This window comes from Octopus sinensis, linkage group LG2 (genome assembly GCF_006345805.1).
Source record: "Octopus sinensis linkage group LG2, ASM634580v1, whole genome shotgun sequence".
Lineage (NCBI taxonomy): Eukaryota > Metazoa > Mollusca > Cephalopoda > Octopoda > Octopodidae > Octopus > Octopus sinensis.
In genome coordinates this window covers 56,784,807-56,799,302 of record NC_042998.1, presented here as the reverse complement: position 1 = coordinate 56,799,302, position 14,496 = coordinate 56,784,807, and the positions used below count along the sequence as shown (strand labels likewise).

The 14,496-nt window shown below is 34.8% G+C and overlaps 1 protein-coding gene across 1 annotated transcript in view; it reads left to right on the top strand.

The window, feature by feature from the left end:
• The window catches only part of LOC115231256, a 145,475-nt gene extending 134,729 nt beyond the window's left edge, over positions 1 to 10,746 (top strand). The window contains exon 6 of the transcript XR_005003879.1: positions 10,717 to 10,746. The gene's annotated coding sequence lies outside the window, so the exon portion shown is untranslated. The remainder of the gene's footprint in view (positions 1 to 10,716) is intronic.
• The last annotated feature ends 3,750 nt before the right edge of the window (positions 10,747 to 14,496 follow it).

Sequence of the window (14,496 nt, the reverse complement as noted above, 5' to 3'; positions counted from 1 at the left end):
GGTATGTATGTATGTATGTGTATAGATATATGTGAATATGTGGGTGTAGATATGTGTATATATATATATATATGTAGATGTACAAGTGAGAGTCTCCTTACTTACCTAAAACTCTATTTTTCTATTTATTTTTTATTCTTTTATTTATTTTTTTATCTACTTTTCCACCGATTCCTTTGACCACTCCCCTAATAATGACAGTTTTGCGCCATGCCTACCCTCAAAAAAGTCCCCCACCACCACCCATTTAAACCTGCCTAAATGTATAAATGCCAAAACAACTCTTGTCTACTAGCTTCCTGATGATTTCTTTTGAATGAAACAGTTCTAGTCCTGTAGAAGCTCCTTCTATATAATAAATATATATACATATATATATATGTATATATTTATGTATGTATATACATATATATATATGTGTGTGTGTGTGTGTGTGTGTGTGTGTGTATGTGTGTGTTTGCATTTATGTACGTACGTTCTTCTCATTTGTCTCGAGTTCCCCTAAATTTATGCTATACATGTATGTGTATATGTGAGTGTGTGTGTATGTATTTGTGTCTCTGTGTGCCCCTATGAGCGTGTGTACGTGTGTATGTATTATATTTGTTGTCACTGTATGTGTCATATATCGAAATTATATGTATGTTAGCGTTTACGGAATATATTAGGTCAATTATCACTTATAGGTTATCTTTCCGTTTCAATATAAAGATTGAGAAATTGTGCCATTTGAAGTTTTGCTTAAACTGTGTTGAATGTTGAATAATTTGAGGACGAAATTGTTTCTGTAAGTCTTTGGGGCTATCAGTTACATAGCCAACACATCGAAAATAGAAGTGACACACCATGTTCACATGGTATATTTATGGTGTTGGTCATGCAGAGCAGTGCCAATGTACTCAACTCTATAAACATGATGGATATGTTGCTAATTATGTCAGTTTCTTGTAAACTTTCTAAATACTTTTTCTAATGGACGCAAGCTATATTCCTTCGATGTTTATTGCTTCATGATTTTGTCGAGTTGTTCAGCGATCATGTGTTCTGTACATTTATTTACAAAATTATAGTTCGAAGAGAGCTATTATATTTTTCAGAATGTTTATGTTTCTATAGGTATATGCTTTGGTGAATTATTCAATTCATTGTAAAGGAACATTTCTCCCAAGACTGTCTCCAGCATTAATAAATGGCAACACGTTAATTACCACAGTAGACACGCTGAATTTTTAATTATCTTAACTTCCTTTATTTTGAATAATCTGCTGTTGCTCCCCACTCTGTTCAACTGAATATCTCGATTGCTTGCGAGTATTGAAAAGCAACCGGCCAGCAGGAGTTATTTTATCGTGTACCTTGGAATATTAAAGGATTTATTGCTGGATGTTTATGTACAAAAATAGGAAGTTGCTATCTCGAGTGCCAACACTCTTATAGCCGATTACCCGTTTTCCATCACGGACAAGCGATCGAAGACAACATTTCCCCTAAACGGGACGTGAGTCCGTTGCAAGGTTACTCATTCACATCTGAATGGACTGGAGCAATGTAAAATCGAAGTCTTTTGTTCAAGAACACAACACGCCGCATGGTCTGGCAATCAAAAACATGATCTTGAGATCGGGAATGTAATACCCTAACCCCTCGACCACAGTCCTTCGGGTGATTGTATACATTTTAAAAAAGTATTATTTCTATTTTTTTCGTCCGTCTTTACATTCTGAGCGCAAATTCCGGAGAGGTCGACTTTGAATTTCATCCATTCGTGTACGATAAAATAAGTACGAGTTAAGCACTATGGTCGATGTAATCTACTTACCCCATCCCTAAAATTGCTGGCCTTGTATCCAATTCATTAATGGAAGATCGATAAAATGTGTTTCTACAGCACTACAACCATAATGGATATGTTGCTAATTATCTCGGTTTCTTGTAAAGTTTCTAAGTACTCTTCTAATGGGCGCAAGCTATAATTCTTCGATTTTTATTGCTTCTGTCGACTTCTTCAGCGATCTTGTGTTCTGTGCATTTATTTACAAAATTATAGTTCGAAGAGGGTTACAATATTTTTCAGAATGTTTAACCTTCTATAGATATATGCTTCGTGAATTCTTCATTTCATTTAAAAGAACATTTCTCCCAAGATTGTCTTCAGTAATAATAAATGTCAACACGTTAATTACCACAGCAGACACGCTGAATTTTTAATTGTTTTATCTTTCTTCATTTTGGATAGTTTGCTAATGGCGCGTAGTATATGTCTAATTTTTTTAAAATATACAACTTTATCCATAACAATTAAATTAAGCCTATCACATCTCAATATCACGATTTTATCGTTGTTTTTTATGAGAATTTAGTCTTAGTGTTTTATGTTAATGGCATATTAATTGTGTGCGTGTGTTTACACACACATACATACACATACACACATACATACATACACATACACACATACATACACACACATGCACACATACATACACACACATGCACACATACATACAAATACATACACGCATACATACACACATGCATACTCACACGTCTGTGATGCTTGTCTCTCGATTTTAATTTGTGAATTGTTTCTTTTTTTCCTCTAACATTACCTAGCAATTGAATAAGCAGTTCTAGTTCAGCCCTTTGGGATTAGGCCATATTTCCTTTTCAAGCAGAAGCTGATACCGAAGTTGAGAGTTGTGAGTTGTAATATGATTTGACTTAAGTGTGTGGTGTGACAGGTTAAAGAATTTATCTCCTCGTGTCTGCAGCTTTGAGTTATCTTTTATTGCTTATTTCGAAAAAGAAGAACAACTCATGGCTTCAGAGCCTGGTGGACATTAGGGGAAAATTTATTGTCAGGTAGGAGACTTAACCTGAATACCTGCCGCAATGCAAAAGCCAATAGAAGCATCTAATGATCAGATGGTGGTCTTAAACTGGATCTAAAAGTTATATCTGTGCGTTGTCGATAGCTTTGAGGGTATTGTTTCTCCTTATTGAGATGCTGGGTTTTTTTTTAATCCGACATCGTGGATATCATAAAAGCAATATCATTCCAAAGTTTTCACTTTGAAAAACAAAGACAATTACAAAATGATTAATATCAACTTGTTGAAGATATGCCTGAGAAGGCTTAAATAAATTGCTGGACCTAAGAACCGTGTCTTTACTCGAAATCACTCCCGATCAAGGCACATATGTCAATTTTAAGAAAATGGCTGAGTGAAAAGAGGAGTGTCACATCAAAGCCGCAACAACTGTGTAAATATTTGCATATTTAAGACAACAAATTGATAATTGGGAAAAAAATAAGTGATAAAATATTTTAATGAAGTTTGATGTGAAGGTAATAAAACCTCACAAAAATATTAGCTGAAATAAAATATAGTGACTGAGATGACCATAAAGGGGTTAATAAAAGGAAATAAAATGAAATAGTCATAAAAGAATTCATAAATATAGCAAAATTAGGTAATTTTGGACAATGTTAGACAAGATCTGTTTTACCACTGAATTTTAAAAGATCGAGATCATATTTTGCAACAAAATAAGGAAGAGAAAGTTTATTCCACAATTCAGCTGTTTTTGCATGTAACTTACAATATGTTCGTGAGATATTCAGGAAGCGCAGATTCTATTTATTACATTGCTAAACTGATTTCTGGTGGTAAATTGGATCGGTTTGAACGGCAGTTTTTAACATAATTTCTAGGTAACTAAAAAATTTTAAACTTCGTATACTGGTAGAATATGTTTATAAAACATCTTTTTCTCTTGGCTTTATTGAGAAAATTCTATAGTTTGTAAGATATTTGTTGTTTTTTTCTTCAATTTCTGCAATTTCAACCAATCAATGACCGTCTATTGAGGTGAAAGCATTCTGTGCCGTATGAAAATGTCCCTCGTTTAAGAAACAGATTGAGTTTATTTACATTTGTGAAGAAAAAAAGATACCCTTCCCCCACCCCTAACCGTAACCCTAACCCTAAAATAGATTGAAATGCAATAGATCGATACTAGAGTCGTAATTATAGGTGACAATTTCATATGACACCGCTAGAAAAAACTGCCGTTCAAACCGAAAAGATCCGTTTTTGCATGTAACTTACAATATGTTCGTGAGATATTCAGGAAGCGCGGATTCTATTTATTACATTGCTAAACCGATATCTGGTAGTAAATTTTCTCCGAAAAGAAATCAAAGCTCATCTAGACACTTTCCATGATAGTGATAGTATGTTAATGTCAAAAGAGTAAAGACCCCCTTCGGTCATGAGTGACCATGGGATTGCACCTAGAAAGTTACCCTCCTAGACACAAGTCCGGGCAAGGTTGTTTATGGAAGACCAGCGGTCGCCCATGCATACCAGCCTTCCCTCTCCACGCCACCAGTGTTATCCAGGGGAAAGACATATATACTGAGAGAAGCCCATCGTGTATATATATATATATATAATATATATATATATAATATATATATACACGATGGGCTTCTCTCAGTTTCCGTCTACCAAATCCACTCATAAGGCTTTGGTCGGCCCGATGCTATAGTAGAAGGCACTTGCCCAACGTGCCACGCAGTGGGGCTGAACCCAAGTCATGTGAGTGCGAAACAAGCTTCTTATCACACAGCCATGCCTACGCCTATACACACAGACACACAGACACACACAGACACACACACACACACATATATATATATATATATATATATATATATGTGTGTGTGTGTGTGTGTGTGTGTGGTGTGTGTGTGTGTGTGTGTGTGTATGTATGTATGTATGTATGTATGTAATCAAAATAAGCAACAAGGAGGTCTTGCAGTACGATAGTTTCACGCAACTCCATTTAATTGAACAATGCAATCATTACATTAATTTAAAATGTAGACCAAATTCAGTTGCACAAAGACATAGAATTTAATTAAATTAGAACAGATGGATACATTAGTATAATTACACCTAAAATCTCCAAGCAGTTAAGGAGATAGACAAAGAATATGTTATCTCTACTTCGGCATAGAAGTTACTAAAATTATCAAGAGTTTTTGTCTCTATGGGGTCAGTTTTAATTTATAGACTAGTTTATCAAATCCCTCGTATATCTAAGGCTGAAGAACAGTGGGCAGTATCTATTAGGGGTAGAGCTGGGGTAGTAAACAGACGTTCTAGTTGGTATGGTCATAAAAATCAAGATTTATTATAAGCAATATCATGAGGTTTAGTAGGGGGGAAACTTAAAACAAGATGTTAGCTGATAGTTAAGAGGGATGTCCACTAGCAGACTATTGATAATGAAACAGGGGAAGTCTTATCTTATGGTACTATTGTTAAATATTTTAAACAATGTTGCTATGTAAACAGTTAAAGTTTACGGTTATTCAAAAGATTATGAAGAAGAATATTATAACAAAAGAATAGAAATTTATGAATACTTTTGAGTATATACCAAACTTCTTACCACAATAGAGGGAGGAAAATAAATTATCCAGAAATAGTTTAATATTTATACATATTGTATACTTAAATACTAACTTATCAGATAGCATTTGTGAATATTGATTTATTGGTATATACTGGTATTAATAAAGGAGTATTGGGGTAAAAGAACACGTTAATTATATATTAATAAAATTTTAATCTAAGCAGTATGTTTTAATAAGTAGTGAATATACTAGTATAGTTTTATATAAGCTAAGTATGAATTTATAGAGATACAAAAATTAGATTAATTTTATAAATAAATAAAGGCTGATTATAAAATAATAAAGAAATAGAATAAAATAATAAATTAGGGCAGAAAACCATAGAATAGGAAATATGATGGCTAAATTACTAATACTATGGTAAAGTATATGTAGATTGTTAACACCAATAGAGAAGATTTTTAGAAAAAGTATAATAATTCAAAATATATTAGATTACAAATTATATACTTACTTATTTAGCTAATATCAATAAAAGACTGATGTTTGGTATCGGCTAAAGGAATTTTTAAGTTATGAAACAATCATATTTTACACTAATCTTTTTTTTTTAATTAACGGTTATATTATAGGTTTAAGAAGTTATTATTGTTACTCCCTACATGATATTTATGGTTTCTTAGTGGTACTTGTTTAGAAGGGTTATTTATATAAAGGCCCTTATAAATACGAAGATCAGGAGGGTAGAGCCATTTAAGAAAGAGATAAATCAAGTAATTTCTAAAGATTATTTCAAACAATATTGTCTTATTGTATAAAGTTAAAATTTAGGGCAACCAAGGAGATTATTAAGAATGAAATTTTAAGAAAAGGATAAAACTTTTTTGAATATTTTGAGTATATACCAAACTTATATCATAATAGTGGGAGGTAAAGAAAATTGCAAAGAATTAGTTTATTTACGTGTGGTAAGTAGCTCGTTTACCAACCACATGGTTCAGGGTTCAGTCCCACTGCGTGGCACCTTGGGCAAGTGTCCTCTACTATAGCCTCGGGCCGACCAAAGCCTTGTGAGTGGATTTGGTAGACGGAAACTGAAAAGAAGCCCGTTGTATACTCTTTTACTCTTTTACTCTTTTAATTGTTTCAGTCATTTGACTGCGGCCATGCTGGAGCACCGCCTTTAGTCGAGCAAATCGACCCCGGGACTTTATTCTTTGTAAGCCCAGTACTTATTCTATCGGTCTCTTTTGCCGAACCGCTAAGTGACGGGGACGTAAACACACCAGCATCGGTTGTCAATCAATGCTAGGGAGACAAACACAGACACACAAACACACACACACACATATATATATATATATATACATATATACGACAGGCTTCTTTCAGTTTCCGTCTACCAAATCCACTCACAAGGCATTGGTCGGCCCGGGGCTATAGCAGAAGACACTTGCCCAAGATGCCACGCAGTGGGACTGAACCCGGAACCATGTGGTTGGTTAGCAAGCTACTTACCACACAGCCATACCGGTATTACCTTATATAAGCTGAGTACGAATTAATAGGGGTACAAGGATTAGAATATTTAAGGCGACTATAAAATAACAATAATAACAATAGTAAAAATGCTCAGTTAGGGTAGAGCTCAAACCTAACTGATAATTTTTATTAGATGTACAATTGCTACTCCCTAGAGTTCCACTTAGATTATTCGTATTCCATTCCGTTTCTAGTATTGTGTTTAAGAAACTCCAATACTAAATAGTATTACTAGTTATGAAATATATATGTATATATATGTATATATATATATTATATATATATATATATATATATATATGCGTGTGTGTGTTTGTGTGTCCTTGTTTGTCCCCCTAGCATTGCTTGACAACCGATGCTGGTGTGTTTATGTCCCCGTTACTTAGCGGTTCGGCAAAAGAGACCGATAGAATAAGTCCTGGGCTTACAAAAAGAATAAGTCCCGGGGTCGAGTTGCTCCATTAAAGGCGGTGCTCCAGCATGGCCGCAGTCAAATGACTGAAACAAGTAAAAGAGTAAAAGAGTAAAAGAGTTATTACTTATCTAAATATTAACTTATTATATGGTTTCTATGGAGATTGATCAAATTGGATTTAGCTGGTATTTAATAAGGGAGCAACTGAGGTTAAAGAACATATTTAACTATATATTGATTTAATTAAATTGAACTATTTTAAGTTGTACAGATACCTGTATTACCTTATATAAGCTGAGTACGAATTAATAGGGGTACAAGGATTAGAATATTTAAGGCGACTATAAAATAAGAATAATAACAATAGTAAAAATGCTCAGTTAGGGTAGAGCTCAAACCTAACTGATCATTTTTATTAGGTGTACAATTGCTACACCCTTGAGTTCAACTTAGATTATTCGTATTCCATTCCGTTTCTAGAATTGTGTTTAAGAAACTCCAATACTAAATAGTATTACTAGTTATGAAATACAGAACAAATGTAGGAGAGATTAAGATAAACACACATATATACTCTTTTACTCTTTTACTTGTTTCAGTCATTTGACTGCGACAATGCTGGAGCACCGTCTTTAGTCGAGCAAATCGCCCCGGGACTTATTCTTTGCAAGCCTAGTACTTATTCTTTGCAAGCCTAGTACTTATTCTTTGCAAGCCTAGTACTTATTCTATCGATTACTTTTGCCGAACCGCTAAGTTACGGGGACATATATACACCACCATCGGTTGTCAAGCGATGGTGGGAGGACAAACACAGACACACAAAAATATACGGACACATACATACATATATATACATATATACGACGGACTTCCTTCAATTTCTGTCTACCAAATCCACTCACAAGGCATTGATCGGCCCGAGGCTATAGTAGAATACACTTGCCCAAGGTGCCACGCAGTGAGACAGAACCCGGAACCATGTGGTTGATAAGCAAGCTACTTACCACACAGCCACTCCTGTGCCCATGCATGTATTTATGCCCATATAGGCATAAATACATACATAGACACACATAAATATGTATAGATACTTATATGTATATGTATGTATATATATATATATATATATATATATATATATTGGCCTGCTCGCTTAGCCAGTGGGGTGGCGTCATTCCAAGGATAAAACAATGCGAACGCATTGTGACCAGCGATGTGTAACTACATCTGATGGACTGGTCGGTCAAGTGAAGTGATATATATATATATATGTGTGTGTGTGTGTGTGTATATATAATGTGTGCGTTTGTGTGTGTGTATGTGTGTGTGTGTGTTTGCGTGTGTAGGATACCAGATTCCACTACTCTAGGTATTGGGACAGCAATATGTTGTTTCCATTATTATTTATGTCGGCGAAGGCGGCGAGGTGGCAGAATCTTTTTTTCGCTCTGAACGAAATGCGTAGTGGTATTTCGCCAGTCGCTCTCCATTCTGAGTTCAAATTTCGCCAAAGTCGACTTTGCCTTTCATCTTTTCAGGGTTGATAAATTAAGTACCAATTGCATACATGGGTCGATGTAATCGACTGGTAACCCCCCCACACACACACAAAATTTCAGGCCTGGAGCTTGTGGTAGAAATGATTATTTATATCGGCTGGCAATATTTTTTATAAATAAAAAAGAACTCTTATTTTTTATTTACATCTATACTGAAGGATGTATAGAGAAGTAGTAAAAATGTCAATCTTACGTCAATTATAATACTAAATATTTTGGAAAATCGCGACGCGACTGTAAAATAGTAAGAAGACACGGAGATGAAGACCCACCCACTTTAACTCGAGCAGAGAGTAGTGACACCTCCTGTCCTACTTTTGATTCCACACGTCTTAAACAAGGAAATGATTATTTAGATAATATTGACCCAGACGTGTTCCTCAAAAGAAGAAAGAGTCGCGGCGGAAATACTTTTGATCGTTTGTTTGCTTGGTCAGGGTTGAACTGGGGAAGGATATGAAAGAAACTGGAAGATAATGACGACGGCGAAAAGGGTATTCGTGGCCGCTCAGCACCAGTATAACTTTCATGTTGTAAATGTATGAATTGTGGTTGTATATGTGTGAGGAGGTGTTTGTTTGCTGAAAAAAAATATTACTTGCTTTTTAGAAGTCTCAAGCATGGAATACACACTCACATACATACATGTGTATATATATATATATATATATTATATATATATATATATATATATTCCAACAATTGAGGGTAAAATTAATTAATTAATCAATTTCACCAAGTATTCAGTATGCAAAGGGACCATTTAGGCGAATTCAAATTATTACATTATATAAAAGGGCTTAGTAAAATAAATTACTTTGCCGCATACTGAACTCATTAGAAATAGCAGCTAAAAAACTTTTTTAAAAACTATTCTAATACTTAAAGAAAACCTCTCTCATATAGTGTTTGCTCAATTCAACTCACGCAAATATGGGGGTAGAGACATTAAAAAATCAAGTGCAAAGGTTATTTGAGAACGTACGTTTCAAGATTAGTCAACACGACATTTCTATCATCAGCTCAGAACTCCCTGGTTTGGATTTGAAAACACTGAAAGTGGGAGCATACCCTTTCGGCTTCCTCTTTAAGTATTAGAAATAGTTTTTAAAAAAGTTTTTTAGCTGCTATTTCTAATGAGTTCAGTATGCGGCAAAGTAATTTATTTTACTAAGCCCTTTTATATAATGTAATAATTTGAATTCGCCTTAAATGGTCCCTTTGCATACTGAATACTTGGTGAAATTGATTAATTAATTAATTTTACCCTCAATTGTTGAAATTATAATTCATCTCTCTCTATATAATGCCGCGGACTTTACCGCAAAAAGCATAGTGTTTACTGATTTTAACCCACGCTGGTGGAAGGGGGAGAGCAGAAATTCTTCGCTTGCATTTTGGGTTTGTTGGCACTGTTAGTTGGGAGCAGATCTTCAGAAGCGAGAGGAAGCCGAAAGGGTATGCTCCCACTTTCAGTGTTTTCAAATCCAAACCAGGGAGTCTGAGCTGATGATAGAAATGTCGTGTTGACTAATCTTGAAACGTACGTTCTCAAATAACCTTTGCACTTGATTTTTTAATGTCTCTACCCCCATATTGGCGTGAGTTGAATTGAGCAAACACTATATGAGAGAGGTTTTCTTAAGTATTAGAAATAGTTTTTAAAAAAGTTTTTTAGCTGCTATTTCTAATGAGTTCAGTATGCGGCAAAGTAATTTATTTTACTAAGCCCTTTTATATAATATATATATATATATATATATATATATTATATATATATACATACATACATACATACATACATACATACATACATACATACATACATACATACATACATACATACGTACGTACGTACGTACATACGCACAAGGAAATCAGTTGCCCAGCGGATGTTAACATAAAGCTGAAGATCAGCGAAAAATAAAATGCCTACACTGAACTATTGAGAAATCTACATTTACACTATCCAGATTGCAAGTTCAGATTCACACCTGTAATTATTGGAGCACTGGGATGTGTTGCGCACTGCCTATCAGCCAATCTTGATAAATTAGGCCTCTCAAAACTAGAAAGAAGAAAACTGATTCAAAGACTACAGATTGAAACCATCTCTGGAACTGTAAAAATTTGTAAAACTTTCCAGAAGTTTCTCATTTAGATATCTATGAACATGCCTAGATATGGAACTATATGCATGAGAATGCATACATAAAACGAAACATACAAATCTGCACATATACATACATGCATACAAAAATACCCTGTTGATGTTGAAATTCCAATGAAGGAGCCTTGGATCTAATTTAGAAACCACCTCTTTCTCTATTGACAAGAAATCTTGAAATAAACCTGAATAATCACATACATACATAGATAGGTAGATAGATAGATACATACATACATACATACATACAGAATATCAAAGCCGGAGAGAGGGAGAGAGAGGGGAGAAGAGAGTGAGAGAAAGACAGAGGGAAAGAGAAATAGAGAGAGAGAGATACATTGGCACATGGTTGGTCCTCATTTTCTGTTGAACAGGCTGCTATGTTTAGCCCCTTGTGGGCAATAAAGAAATATATATTATGTACTACAATGTTTTCATCATGATTATGTTGTGATGAATTTACTGTTTATATTTTTAGTACTTTCTGTAAATAAACGGTTAGTGTTAAATCCAGTCCGTTCTTCTCTTTTGTATAGTGTGTACGAGCTCTCATCGTATATTATAAGGATAAATGAATTAGTTTAAGATTAATTTTCATGCGACAATATGGAGATATATTGAAGCTTTTGTCAACACAACAAGATACAGTCAACCCAGTATGATGAAACTCAAGAGCATTTTCAGAACAAACACGACTTCTTAAATTTATTTCCACAGATATTTTCACCGTGCTATCGAACACACTTTCTCATCCAGTTTAAACTGTCATATAACCGTGCTAGTGAAATGTCGGTTTTCTTCGACATACATGCTGAACGCGGCTAAGAGTGTCTATTACATATACGCGTTCTGCATACACCTCCAAACTCCTTCACACAACTAGGTCAATTAGCGACGTTTACCTGTAAATATATACATTATATGTATTAAGGCGGCGAGCTGGCAGACACGTTAGCGCGCCGGGCGGAATGCTTAGCGGTATTTCGTCTGTCGTTACGTTCTGAGTTCAAATTCCGCCGAGGTCGACTTTGCCTTTCATCCTTTCGGGGTCGATAAATAAAAAAGTACCAGTTTCGCACTGGGGTCGATGTAATCGACTTAATATATTTGTCTGTCCTTGTTTGTCCTCTCTATGTTTAGCCCCTTGTGGGCAATAAAGAAATATATACATTATATGTATTTATAATTATACTCAAATCTATATGAACAATCACAACTTGTAACATGTCAAAACGCAGCCAAACCTAATGTTTATAACTAATGACAAATATACCTACAACAGTAAGCAATTATAGTTGGTGACAACCAGACATTCAGAGTGATTATATATGTACGTATATATGTAAGAAATATGTGTTTCTTGACTTCCATCGCTTGAAAGGTAAAGGTAAGTGATCTCCTGTGAGGTTTCAGTGAAAGACAAAACTCATCCAGCTCATACTAACACATGTTGATTTAACATTCAGCATATGGCGCAGGCGTGAGTGTGTAGTAAGAAGCTTGCTTCCCAACCATATGGTTCCGGGATCAGTCCCACTGCATGGCACCTTGGGCCAAGAGTCTTCTATTATAGCTTTGGGCTGACCAAAGCCTTGGGAGTGGATTTGGTTTTCGGAAACTGAAAGAAGCCCGTCATATATATACATAAATACACGTGTGTGTGCGTGTGTGCGTATTTGTTTCATTGTTTGTCATACATACCCCCACCATCACATACACACACCATCGCTTGATAACCGATGTTGGTGTTTTTATGTCTCAGTAGCTTAGCGGTTCCACAAAAGAGAACGATAGAATAAGTACCAGGCTTACAAAGATTAAGTCCTGGGCTGGATTTCCTCGACTTAAAAGGCAATACTCCAGCATATTCACAGTCAAACGACTGAAACAAATAAAAGAATATTTTATTTGTCGGTCGGATTAGATGATGTGGCTGTAAAACCAGCTCTGTGTAAGCATTCGACTTGCTTGGGCACGCTTACGTTAAAAAACAATTTTAGAATGACTTTTTCTGTCAAAACAGACCAACAAAAAAAAGGCAACCACGATTCAACCAAATCAAAAAATAAGCCCAAATAGTAAGCGAACAAAGATGCAAAACAACAGAAACAAACATAAAAAATAAAACAAAAATTAAAAGAAATAAAATTAGGTCAAAAATCTTTTTAATTTTCGAAGGTCAAAAAACAGCAAAAACATAATAACTGAAAAACATTAAATACCTCAACCTCAATGCAAAATATTACACAAAATTTATATACCAAAAGGAAAAAAATACATCTGAAACTGAAAAACAAATAACTGAAACACTACAAAGAAAAACTTCACAAAAAATTTCACTTCCATGTCGCGCGCACACGCACGCACACACACAAAGACACACAATCACACACACACATTCACATACCCCTCTTTTACATACATACACATATATTCACACAGAGTTGATACGCTGTTTGATTTATTTTTTCAGCGTACAATTTTCATCATCCCACTACCAAGTATATCACCCCTTCCTTCCTTATCCATCTATCACCCTTACCTTTCCCATTCATAAACACAACAGTATTATTATAGTAGATTATCTCAGTAACCATGGGTGCTATGAAAAAATACAAAGCCCAGCAACACCACAGGATCATTCTACACATCTGTGTTATTTTTCGCGCAATTCCACCCAGCTGTTTGACCATGAATCCCAAGACAAGAAAGAATCGCCCATGTCAAATTTATATGTGTATAAATATATATATATGTGTGTGTGTGTGTGTGTGTGTGTGTACACATTGTATGTATGTGTGTGGTATACGTGTACATGTATTGTATATGTAAGTTATTTTAGTATAGGAATATACGTATTTGCTCCTGTCTACAACTACTGTAGTCGAGAATTAAATACAAAGTTTTTATGTCGATAACCGTTGAAATCTCACTTTTCTTTTAATTCGCTTTTGCAATCGCTTTACATGTCTGCAAACTCCGTACCAGGTAAGCAAACAACAAGCGCTCGCACGCACGCACGCACGCACGCACGCGCACACACACACACACACACACACACACATGCACTGTTTTATAGATAGATAGATAGATAGATAGATAGATAGATAGATAGATAGATAGATAGATAGATAGATAGATAGATAGATAGATAGAAACCTTTTTTTAAGTTTCATTCAAATGTCAACTATAGTAAGAGAAATCAATATTGCCTAGCTATAAATAAATAATTTCTCATATTTAAATAACTTGGAATCATCTCCCTTGATGTTAACACTATAACTACTTAGATTATTTTCCGATTATTAAATGTTGAACAGTATTTGAAAGGTTGAAGTTTAGAAGTGAATATTGTCTACAGAAATCATAGTTACATTTTTAA